The following is a 12,222-nucleotide window of genomic DNA, read 5'->3' as shown; positions in this document are numbered from 1 at the left end:
GGAGGTTGAAGCCGTGAGTGAAGTTGAGCCCGGGAGATTGGAGGGGTGCGGGGAGGTGTTTTAGACTTGATTTTATTTCTCATTCCTGTACTCTGTTTTGTTTAGTAATAAATTAGATGAATCTCCTCTCTAAGTTCAGCCCGTTTTGCTCATGACGATAATTAGTGAGTGATCTCTCCCTGTCCTTATCTCAACCCAAGCCTTTTGTTATACTTCTCCTCCCATCCCTGGGGAGGGGTGAGCGAGCGGCGGCATGGCGCTCAGCTGCCGGCTGGGCCTAAACCACGACACCTCTATGTGAGTGCATGGAGCTCCACCTGGGGATGGACGAGGAGCTGACCCGAGAGCTTACGGGTCAGGATTAAAGGGAGGGCTGGGGCAGGGGGCACATAGCCGGGGTCTGCTACAGGCCACCTGACCAGGGAGACTGAGCAGATGAGGCCATCTACAGGCAGACAGGAGCAGCCTCATGTTCACAAGCCCTGGTCCTTAAGGTGGACTTCACCATAAAAAAATAGCAGCAAAGCAATGAAAGACAATGTAAAGTCAACGTCCTCTTGGACTTGCAATACAAGTTGCCCTCGTTCAGGCTGCGATCCAGAACTCGAACACACTGACTGATCCTCCTCCCACAGTTACCCAATGCTGCTCTAAGGTTTTAACTTCGTCCAACTTTGCCACAGCCAACCGGGCAATGCAGCAGGGATATAGGGAACTAGAAGCAGGTTGTGGGCACTGGCAGGGGAGTTATGTTCAACTAGCATCCTACCAAAAACCTCCTCTCGTAAGGAAATGCTGTGGTGACGGCAAAGGCAGGCCGTCCACCTGTATTGCTCGGTGGGTGTCCATCGGCTGCTGGTAAGCTTTATGCTGAAATGGTGATTCCGGAAGAGAGACTCGCCTTGTTGAATGTGCAGCTCTCTGAGGAAACTCGGTGCTGTGGCCAAAGAGGATTTTAGGTACTCCTGCGAAATTGTTCCATCCCCAGGCCCTCACACGAGCACACAGCTGCTCTGCGTTGATGCCCAGCTGGGTGAAGGCTCCTTGGAAACGCGGGACTTCTGCCGAGAGCGCCACGCAGCCCAACTGCCCTGGCAGCTGCTCTCCTGCTTGCTAAGGCAAGCGTGTTGCCTGGTGAGGCAGCTGTCAGTTTTCCACTCCTGCTTCTGGAGTGTTTCCTCTTGGGCCCACCCAAAGACCGGACTACACAGGACTCGTGGCGTCAGTGTTCCTGATGTCACTCTGCCTCTGTCCCCTGTACGGAAGTGGGAAGGGGGGATGAGAACCGAGTCGTTTGGAGAAGAAACTCCTGCGCACCCTGCAGCAGAGCTGGTCGCCTGTCGGGGGAGCAGCTGGCTCCCAGCTGCCCTCCCGGCGCTTCCCCTGGGCCGTGGGTGCTGAATCACTGCCGGGGGGCCTACAGGTTTTCCTCCCAGATGCTGCGGATGCAGACCCGCTTCTGTGCCCCAGCCACCCTCCTCTCCCACCAGCCCCGTCAGGAGCGGCGGCGCGGTCTTCTGCCGAAAGAGGAGCGAGGAGCTGCGCGGCAGTGCTTCACCTCACCGCCCGCACTGAAGGTCCCTCAGGGCGTCCCCTCCCGTCACGGTGATAACCGCGCTTAGTGGGGAAGCGATCCCGTGGGGCAGGCGAAGATTCGCCCCGCGAGTGTACGCACACGGTCCGGACCAGTGCTTGCACAGAAGGTGCTCCGGTGCCGAGGCAGGCGGCAGCGGGGGCCATCGCTCTGCCCCGCCGACCCGCTCCCAGGGCGGGCTCAGCGCGGGAGAGCCGCCCCCGCGGAGGGGCCCCGCCGAGGAGGGCCGGTCCCGCCAGGCCCCCCGGCCGCGCTGAGGGCGGCGGGGCGAGCCGGGATGGCGCCGGGGGCGGGCGGTACTTCTGCACGGCGGGCGGCGTAGGAACTGTAGGAGTGATGTTATGTGATGGTTTGGTTTTTTTCCTTTTCAGACGATCAAGGAGAAACATTTCTTGTGGTGCCAATCACAGCAGAAAGTCCACTCTGCAGCAGAAAGAAGTTAGAGTACAGCATTTGAAAACAAAGCTGAAGGAATCTGAGAGGAAACGTAAAGAAAGGTATATTTGCCTTCAGGAATCCGAGTTAGAAAGATGCATTCAGGAGCATTTAGGGGTGGGAATCCTGAATGGTTTTACTCATTTCTTGACCACCTCAAGTTTTCTTTAAGAAATTTAAATGTGATCAGTCTGATTTGGTTGCTTTCAGGTATTTCAGTTTCATAGCGTGCTCGGTGAATACGTGCCGTGCAGTTTAGTTACGAATATGGCTGTCTCTTTTCCCTTTTTGAACTTTCCCAATAGAATATTTTTCAAGGATAATTTTTTACCAGTCTGATTTAGCAGTGAGACCTTTTATACACAAAAGAGTTTCTACGTGCAAACATGTGTTCCCTTAGTCTCCTGTTGTACCTCACTCGGTGAAATATGACTAGAAATGTCCCCCTTTTCCCCTAATGAAAGCAAAGCTCTTACACGAACCAGTGTGCGAGCCTGCTTGTGTTTTGATGGCTTAGAGAGTGAGTGTTTCACAATAGCCCTTTGCATGGACGCTAAGCCAAGAAGGGGCGATGCGCATTACGCAGCAGCAGACAGATGTCGTCTCTTTTCCTGAAGCTGCACTCTCAGAGCTGGCTCTCCAGCACCACAACTGAAGCGGGCACAAAGGGCTGCTGGCAGGCGTGGAGGAGGCAGCCAGGCAGCTGTTTCTGGTTTTCTCCAGGGCGAGGCAGGATAGATGGTAAAAAGTGATTGGGTGTTCTGGCAGAGTCCATCGTTTTCCTCTTCACTATTTGATTTGCACTATAAGTTGGTTTGAAAACGCGTTCCTTCTTTCCTTTGAATAGTATCGTTGTTTTAGAATCATATTGTATTAAAACCTGACAGTCATTTCAGCCCTTGGCAGTCCTATGTATAAATGTATAGTGGATTAAATTATTGTTTCTTTAATGAATAAACAATAAGTTAAACAAATAAACAGCTGTTGCTGGACCTCACCTTCCCTTAGCACCCCTTTCACAGTACCACAAGGACCAGGGATCTGTGTGTGTCTAGCCACGTAACAGAAACTCACTCTATCACGTTTCACAGAGCCTGGTGCCAAAATTGCAATTACCCAGCGAGTTCTCCCAGAAGCTAAGTGTCAGGACTGAAAGCTATTGCTGGCCGTCCCCTTCCCTTGGCAGCCCATTCAAAGTCCCCCCAAGACCGAGTGGCTTTCCATTCCTAGGCGGCTAAGTCTCCACTCGCTCTCGGTAACACTTGCCCAGCGCCCAGCTCCAAAGTCGAAAACGTCCAGCGACTGCTCCCACTCGGAAGGTGCCAGGACAGAAAGGTGTTACTGACCCTCGCCTTCCCTTGGCACCCTTTTCACAGTCCCACAAGGACAAGGCCCCACGCTTGTCTAACCATGTAGCAGTTATTCACTCTATCACGTTTCACAGAGCCCAGCTCCAAAATTGAATTTTCCAGCAAGTTCTCCCAAAGGGGAATTGCCTGAAGTGAAAGCTGTTGAAGGTCCTCACCTTCCCTTCGTTCCCTGTCACAGTTACACCAACACTGGGGCTCTCGGCATGGTTAGCCCTGGAAGGGATACAACATTCACTCCTAGTCTTCACCAAGCTCAGCTCCAAAACTGAAATAATACTGCAAGTTGTCTCAAAGGGTAAGTGCCAGGACTGAAAGCTGTTGATGGCCCGCACCTTCCCTCCGTACCCTTTCACGGTACCACAAGGAGCAGGGCTCTGAGCTTGTGTAGCCGTGTAACAGATTCACTATCGTATGTTTCACAGTTTCCACAGTCCAAAATTGAAATAATCCAGAGACCTCTCCCAAAGGGTAAGTGCAGGACTGTAAGCAGCTGAGTGCCCTCACTGTGCCACGGCACCCTTTCACAGTCACCACCAACACTGGGGCTCTCCGCATGGTTAGACGTGTAAGGGATACAACGTTTCACTTGCACTCTTCACGGGGCCCAGCTCCAAATTGGAATTATGCAGCAACTTCTCCCAAAGGGTAAGTGCCAGGAATGAAAGCTGTTGACTAGGGCTCCATGCAATCTGAACTTCCACTCCCTCCCTGCCGAGTCCATCCAGGACTTCCCTTTCAATAAATCCAATCCCAGAATATTCGTGGGGAGCACTCCCAATACCATAGTGGTCTCAGTGGGGGTGGTGTCTCCTGGCAGCCAACACTTTACTCGGGCTGTAGGTTGGGGTTTGGAATATCCAAACACATCGAAAACCCATATCTGGTTTTTATCAGGGAGAATCCTACTCCGGCCTGTTGGTAGCAGCATTTTAAAGCAGACATTTGGGCCCCTGTGTCTACCAGAAAAGTGACCGGAGTCTTAAAGAGGCCAAGGGGAAAGGTTACGAGTAGGTCCTGCTGCTCGTTTTCAGTGAGCCTTCTAAAATATACCCACTGGCCATCCCCCAGCTCACTCACTGGGGACAGCACAAGAAGTTTCCCAACTTTGGAGGGCTGGTGAGCCCCTCCACGGGAGCTGTGGGAGCAGCCGATCTCTGAGGTACAGGGGCCGTGGGGACACTTTCCTTTCCCGGCCGGCCTCTATCTATCGGTTTCCACATATTTACCAGCAGCTGCAAATTGGTGAGGGGTAAGGCATCCATTAATTCTTGGGGAATACCCTTATCTAGACCTTCCTTCCACAATCGATTTCTTGAGCCCCGCCCCCCCACAAGTGGTCCCCATCTCAGGGGCAGAGCATTTCTCTCCTCTGTCTTGGTCCTATGGACTGCCGCTTGTTGCCTTCCCAACGTACCCCACACGCCAGCCATAACTGATCAATTCCCGTGCAATTCCCCCCCAGGTAAGACCCGGTCCACCCTGAGGTCCCATGGCTACAGTGGCTCTTAGTTGGTCTTGGATTTGCACAGCACCAACCTTCAGTGAGTCGGGTAACCCTCTAATCAAGGGAGTCATCCTATCTGGATTGGCAAACAACAACATCAGCAAAGGTTGGCAGGGAACTAGGCGCCTGTCACGCATCAGCTGGAGGCAAGCCGCCTTCTGTGCACTCTCTGTAAGCTGGCTTACCCCAGGGGTGGGGATGGCAATGGGATCTCCTCTCTCCAAGGGTCTAACCCTCTGGCCCAATACGCCTCCCTCTGGGTCATGGACCAAGGTTCCCGCTTGTCATCTACGGTCAAAAATACACCGGGACCCCAATATCCCTCAGCCTCTTCCTCTGAAAGACAGCCTTATTCTGTCTCTGCCTGTCAGGGAGACCCTCCGCACATATTCAGTCTCAGTTTCCTTAGCCTGCCTACTCTATTTTTCCTGTAGTTTTGCCAATTCAGTAACAGTATAAGGTATCTCCTTAGTGGTACGGCGTTCCGCATCTTCGTCGTCATACACGACTTCAATTTTAGAAAGTGGCCGGAGCTTGGGCGTAGGGTCAGGTTCTGTCACTGCCCTCAGCTCCTCCCATGGGTAGCGAGGGGCAACCTCCCTCGCAATCAGGTCGGCTTCTTTTGATAAGCTAGAAAATCCTGGTTCACTCTCAAGGTCCCCAGGGAGATGCAACTTCAGCTCTCTTTCCCTCACAAAAGCATCTCGCAGGCTACCCTTCAAGTTTTCTGTGATTCTTTTCTCATCCGCTAACACGTTTTCAGCTAGTTGCCATTTCACCCGTTCCATTTCCAATTCTGCCTGTAGTTTTCTAACCACTTCCTGGAAGGGACTCATTTGCCTCCCACTCAGCTTGTGTTGTGACAACGTATTTGTCCTTCTGGGCAGCTATCACACGTGGCTCTCCAACGGCACCACAAACCACAGCCCTTTTCCCTTTACCGGCTTAACTTAACTTGTTTCCTTTCGCCAAGTCTCTTATCCTGTTCCGCTACAGTTGTCGGGGACTGCCAGTGTCCCTCAGCCAGCTCTGCCCTTCGGGGTCGGGCAAGCCTATAGCTCTTTAACAAATCCAACAGCGGGGAGCAGTTCAAGACCAGGCTATCCCGGGTTGCTTGTGACCCTACTGTCGGAGATTTCGGCTTCACCAAAAATCAGTTCTCCTTTCTTCAGCACTCTGGCTGATATCCCCTTTACGGAACCTCTTTACCGCTTCTCACAGAGAATCTTGTCCACGATGCAATTTAATGTCCCGTCCCACTCGGTGGATGAGGGTGAGGTTACTTTTTAATTCTCTGCGCAGTAATCAGGAGTAACAAAGACTACTCTAGAGGTTCAAACAAATCACAAATTTGCTTAGAACTTAGCAGAACTACAAAAGATAGTGGCTTGGCAAAAGTTATAACAATACTTAGAACTTAGCAGAACTACGAAAGGTAATTGCTTAGCAAAACTTGTGATGGTATTACCCTAATGTGCTGAAAATGAAGTTAGAGACAGAGTGATAGAGAGGAAAGAAAGAGAGAGAGAGAGAGAGAAAAGATATCACCACCCTTGGATCCAGCGATGTTTCCTGCTTGTAGTTGTAGTCCTCAGGTGGTGGGCACATGCCGAAAACTTGTGTTTCCCCTTTTTATAACCCAAAATGCTCCACGTAGGCGGGGGTCTGTCATCACTGAGCAGGTGCATAACGTGCTCAGGAATGTTCCAGAAATGAGTTGGTGTGTTGTGGGGGTCCTGGGGGTCTCACTGCCCCCCCCACTTCAGGGTCGACTGAGTGATGGCCTGTCACAGGTACGCATGCACAGGACACAGATGGTCTTTTGTCTACACGTTTCAGGAATAGGGGAGGGGGCTCACAAGACGTTATCCTGCCTCTGCAGGTTCTGTCCTTGGCCGAGACGGATGTCTGCCACATTCCCTCGTTATCAGTTTATCCCTGCTTGGGTCAAGACGGATGTTTGCGACGTTCACTTGTTATCAGAGCCTTACACAATGCAACACAACACAAAGCACTACAAAACAAGATGGTCTCAGATGGTAGTCAAAACCAATACAGACTGCAGCAGTGCAATACACCACCAGAACAACGGATGCGTGAGAAACCAGGCTTTAAGACCCAAGCCCCTAAGGATGAAACACGGTATGGAATCTCTGTGGAAGATGATCTTCCAAGAGCAGAGCTGTCAGACTGGCCCAGACCATCTCTGCAAAGGCAACCCTGTGGAAACATCTGTGATGCAAAACACGCTTTAAGCTCTGATCACGAGATAAGCGCTTGATGGGCTTTATTCTGAAGTGGCCAGGCGTTACGGACCCTATGGATGCTTGCCGAGGTGCGTGCCAAGTGCAGAGAGCCCGTGGGGCAGAACGTAGAGACTTGCCATAAGGCACCATATACAAGAAAGAGATACAGATAACACAAGTGACAGACACAGATAGAGGCCAGAACGTTCACAGCTGGGACCCCTATCTGCCCCTAGACTTCAGACAAAGTATCCCTCTCTGCAACCCTGACGTTAAACCCCCCTGCTGGCCCCACCCCACCCACCGCTTTTGCCCCTTGAATTACCTTTCAGAGGGCAGGGTCCAGAATCCATCCTCATCGGGAACACATCATCTAACCGGGAGGCTCCCCCATCCACCACGTTCCTCTTCGTTGCCGGTCGCCGACACATCAGCTGGCGTCGACCTCCGCTGCGATGATGCCCTCCTTGGAAACGCCTTCCTCTCTCCTGCCCCTTTACCTCAGCCGCTCAGAGTCAGATGCTTCGGTTTGCCATGCCGAGGCCTGACCCCCACCTGTTAAACGACCGGGTATGATTTTAGCTATGTCGATAATATGACACCTCAAAAAAATGCTACTTCAGCACATCAGTCACTCACTTTGCTTAAGTCCATCCTGGTGTGGATATCCTGCTTCGCACATTGATTTGCACCTAGAAAATATAGTTACTGTCAAAACTGAGATGATGGATGCACAAGAAGCCTGTCTTCAAGACCTAAGAATGTAAGGATGCAGGGAAGAAGGGCCAGTCCCTGAAAAATGGACTGCTGGAGTGCAGAGCTGCTGACACAGCCTGGAGTTATGCTGCAAAAGGGGACTGACTGGAAACTTCCATGACACAAGACCGATCCGTGCTGTAAGGTTGCTACGCAGGAAGAGAAGCGCCTCAGTGGCACAATGCCAATGAGTATGGGCATTCAAGACCCTAGGGGTGGCACCCAAGAAGTGTGTGGTGCTCCTTGAGTGCAAAGAGGACACTGAGACCCAAGGAAGGTCTAAGACACAGAAGACAAGCTACGCAACACAAACACAGGCTGGAACTGCCCTGCCCGGCACACTCTAGCACCATGCTGAGAAGTAACCCGCTCCCTTCGACTGCTCAAAGGGGACTACTCCTGGACAGCCCTCTCCCCTACACTAACTTTAAATGCCTCGCTCCCCACAACTCACAACCTTGTCCCCTCCTCCTCTCAGACCCTCCCCAGCCCTGGTCCCTCAACTTAGCTTTCAGAGTGCCAGGGATCTGAATCCATCCTCAACAAAAAAAAACCCCACCCCACACATTGGCTAACTAGGAGGATCCTGCAGGAGGTTCCTCTGTCACCCTTTGGCACACGACTCGTCCCCCTGCATCTGCAAAAACCAGCATTGAAGAAATCACCCAGATGCAGAGCAACAGCTTAACAATTCCAAAGGTCTTGTTTCCATTTAGGAATATCACCTAGAGTCCAACAACAGCCTGCCATTAAGAAAATCAAAACAACATTAAACTCTAAGCATACAAGCCTTAATACCTTTGAGATTCAATCTGTTCAACTAGCACTCCAGCAGCCTCTCCCAGAGAGTTCCTGTCATCCCTTCGGCATCCTCACCTGCTACTGAGGGCTAGTTGCTCTGAGGTGGACTGTAAGGTTTGTAACTGAACACTCTAGGTACAGCAACATTAGCTATAGGCTCTTATTGTTATTCTTTCCCTGACTAAAACTTGCTATGCCCCTGGCAGAGCAGCTCCAACCCAGACACATGTGCAGACTGACACTGCACACAAGACGAATGACTTGACCCAGAGGCACAGAGAGACTCTTGGGCAAGAGGAATCACCCCAAAGGGAAGATGCCTTTAGGTGAGAAGTCCTAGGGGGCTGAGAGGAAGAATCTACAGCTGCCCCAGAAGTCAAGCACTGCAGCCCGTGACAAAAAAAGATATATCTGCAACTCTGACAATGAATGCATGAGAAGCCAGGCTCTAAGACCTAAGACCAAGAGGATGCAAGGAAGAAGTAGTCCCAGAAAAGGTCTCCATGAAAACAGACTGCTTGACAGCAGATAATGCTATCGCATCCTGGATCACTGCTGTGAGAGAAGACCTTCCATAGACTTCTGAGACTCGAGACATGCAAGACAGATCTGTGCATTGAGCATCTAACACAAGAAAGGATGCACTCAGCTGGCATTATGCTGATGCATTGAGGTGCATGAGACCCTCGGAACGGCTACCAATGTGCCCACCTAGCACGAAAAAACCAATAGGAACGTCAAGACCTGAGTAAGATGTGGTATAGTACACGGAAAACAAGTGACAAACTACCTCCTTACCTACAAAGCCCATTAGGGAATTATAGAGGTAGTCAGCCTATGGAAAAAACACAATAATTGTGACATGGTGACTCAAAGATCTTTTAGATCACCTTAAGACTACAGAAACTGGTGCTAAAAACAGAACCGATCAACAAGAACAAAAGAGAACGTAACTGCCACGACTGATGCCGGAGCAAACCTCATTGCACCCTTAAGGAAAAGGTAAAATTGGAATAGAGAAAAAGCTTGCGAGCCTGGGACTGCGATAAAAGAAAGATCCCTGGCTGGAGATTGTTAGGAGCACAAATAACACATATCCTCTTCTCCAAGAAACTCCAGGGAAGACAGTGACACAAACCTGTGCTGGAAAGCAGTGCCTAGTCGATGTCTCTAACAATGACTGTGACATCTAGATGGACAGCAAAGCTATGAATACAAAATTAAGTCAGGGAATGAAGAAAGTAAAAGGCACAGAGAAGCAGAGACCTCAGAGTTCAGGAGGGTATATTTTAATGTACCTCATGCTTTACGAGATGAGACTCTTCTGACGTTCAGGCCTGCACAGCGTGATGCAGAGGGCCAGGTGGTTTACACTGCCTCTCTCATGACTGTTGTACCTCCCACCAGCTATGGAGAAACTGAAACGGAACAGACCTTATCAGCAACCCAATCCGACTGCAAAACAAACCTGAGAAAGGCTGATGAACCCTCCTCCCTTTCCCAGCCATCCCGCAGTCCCAAAACTTTAGAAACTCCTCTTCTCCTGAACTCTCAGGGAAGGAATCCCACTCCTTCCTGACAGCTCCTTCCCTGTATTTGCACCCCTGAACCCCCTGAGTCAGCCGCTCTTCTGAGCTGTGCCCTGCAGAATGCAGGCAACTCCCATCTTCCCTGCAAACGCTGGGCTCTGCTACAGGCCCACAAAATAAGCAAAGTCCTGACACTTATGATCTATGAAGAGCCTGCCGCAAGCTGCAAAGCTTCTAGTAACAACCTGGTACTCCATGGGTGACTGGGAAAAGCAATGAGCTCTCCCGTACCCTGAAAGAAGCTATGCCTCACATCCCTACTGCTTTCTTGAGAAATGCTAAAACTCCATACACAGATGCATACAAGATGCTCACCCTAACCTCTGATAAATAATCTCACCATCAGGCCTATTAAGGCAGCTTACACAGTATACAGAAAAAAACTGGTGAAAAAACAAGGTTCCATCGTCAATAAAGTCAGGAACTCCAGTCAAACACAATGCACCTAGAATAAAAAAAAGCATACTGTTAAATCATCTTGCAATCTCCTGAACACTCAATACAAAATTATTGACCTGGGCGGGGGGGGAAACAAACCCCAAAGAAACCACCAAACAAAAAACTCACACACAACACAAGCCAACAAAAAAAAAAGCTGCACACAGGTGTACTTTCTACACTGTATGCTGGTTAATCTTGATTAGTCCTGAAGCTCTTACTTCAGACACCTCTGCTTCCATAAATGACAAAACACATTTGCCCAGAGAGCTGAGCCAGCTCAAAAGCTGCCATTGACTGACGGAACAGCAGAGCACCGACACCAGAAGCGCACAGCATCTCCCTCATCATACACCCGGGCCCCGTCCACCGCCCTTCCCACGATCCCCTGGGAAAGGAGCTGGGCCAACCGCCAGAAGGCATAAAGGTGGCCAGAGGAGCTGTAAAGAAATTAAAATGTTACTGGTAGCCATTGTTCTTAGGGGAAAAGGTGGCATTTGTGAGCTGGTAATGGACTTTGGTATCAAATGAATGATGCCTCAGTAGACCTTTCTGATAACAAAACAGTTCCCAATCAGCAAGCTGATGTACTTTTTTAGATCAGGTAATAAGAAATAGCAAATGTGTTCAGAATATATTTACTTTACAGTCATTACATTTTTCTTCTTGTCAAGTATTTTTCATTCTGTGCTAGGAAAAGATTACTATTTGTATAATTCGGTTCTGTCAAACCTGAAATTCTCCATGCCAGTTATTACCTTTCATTGCTTGGCCTTAAACTGCTGCGCTTGTGTCCATTGCTATATATCTGTTCTCTGTACCCGGCTCTATTAAGAAAGAGGAGAAATTGAGGCCACAGATGGTGTAAGGATGAGTTATAGCTCTGAAAAGGACAGTGACTGTAGGAAGACCATTATCTAAGATTCAGTTTGTAGTTTTGGTTAATGTCCTGGGTTCAGCTAGGATAGAGTTAATTTTCACCAGAAGCTGGGATTGGACTCAGCCAGGACAGGTGACCCAAAGTAGCCCAAGGGGGTATTCCATACCATATGATGTCACGCTCAGCATAAGAGGGGGCTAGTCAGGGAGGGGCGGGGCAGCTCCAGCACCCGTGGCTCGGGGACAGTCCGGCTTTGGGACTATCAGTATTCACAACAAATTGCCTGCACGTCAGACTGTGTCGCAACCTGACTGTCTTAGCTTAGCACCTAAGCAAGCCTTTTCCTTCATCCACAATTAGAAATTCTTCTGCAGCCGAGTTTACTTCAAATGCATCTACGATGTCAGTTGCTACTAACGTTTCCAAACAGGAAGTTCCTGATGAAATTTTTGTTGAGACAGCAGTGAATGGAAATCCTAAATGCAGCTCTGATAATGCAGTCCCTTATGGTACAGAATCTTCAGGAAAATCTGAGGAGCTGAAGGACTTGTTTGAAAGGAATTACAACATAATACCTTGTAATGAAATTTTGATTGGAAAGGTAGCTCA

The 12,222-nt window shown here is 49.9% G+C and overlaps 1 long non-coding RNA gene across 1 annotated transcript; it reads right to left on the bottom strand.

Annotated features, from left to right (window-relative positions):
* Positions 1-7,479: 7,479 nt before the first annotated feature.
* On the bottom strand, positions 7,480-10,128 carry LOC142602982 (uncharacterized). The gene is made up of 3 exons (XR_012836852.1): positions 10,005-10,128; positions 7,789-7,841; positions 7,480-7,704 (listed from the first exon to the last, which is right to left on the bottom strand). It is a non-coding gene; the product is annotated as an uncharacterized LOC142602982 (long non-coding RNA).
* Positions 10,129-12,222: the final 2,094 nt, after the last annotated feature.

The sequence above is a fragment of the Balearica regulorum genome, chromosome 9, assembly GCF_011004875.1.
Source record: "Balearica regulorum gibbericeps isolate bBalReg1 chromosome 9, bBalReg1.pri, whole genome shotgun sequence".
Classification (NCBI taxonomy): domain Eukaryota; kingdom Metazoa; phylum Chordata; class Aves; order Gruiformes; family Gruidae; genus Balearica; species Balearica regulorum.
The sequence above is the reverse complement of the archived record's forward strand: the minus strand, read 5'-3'. Positions and strand labels throughout refer to the sequence as shown.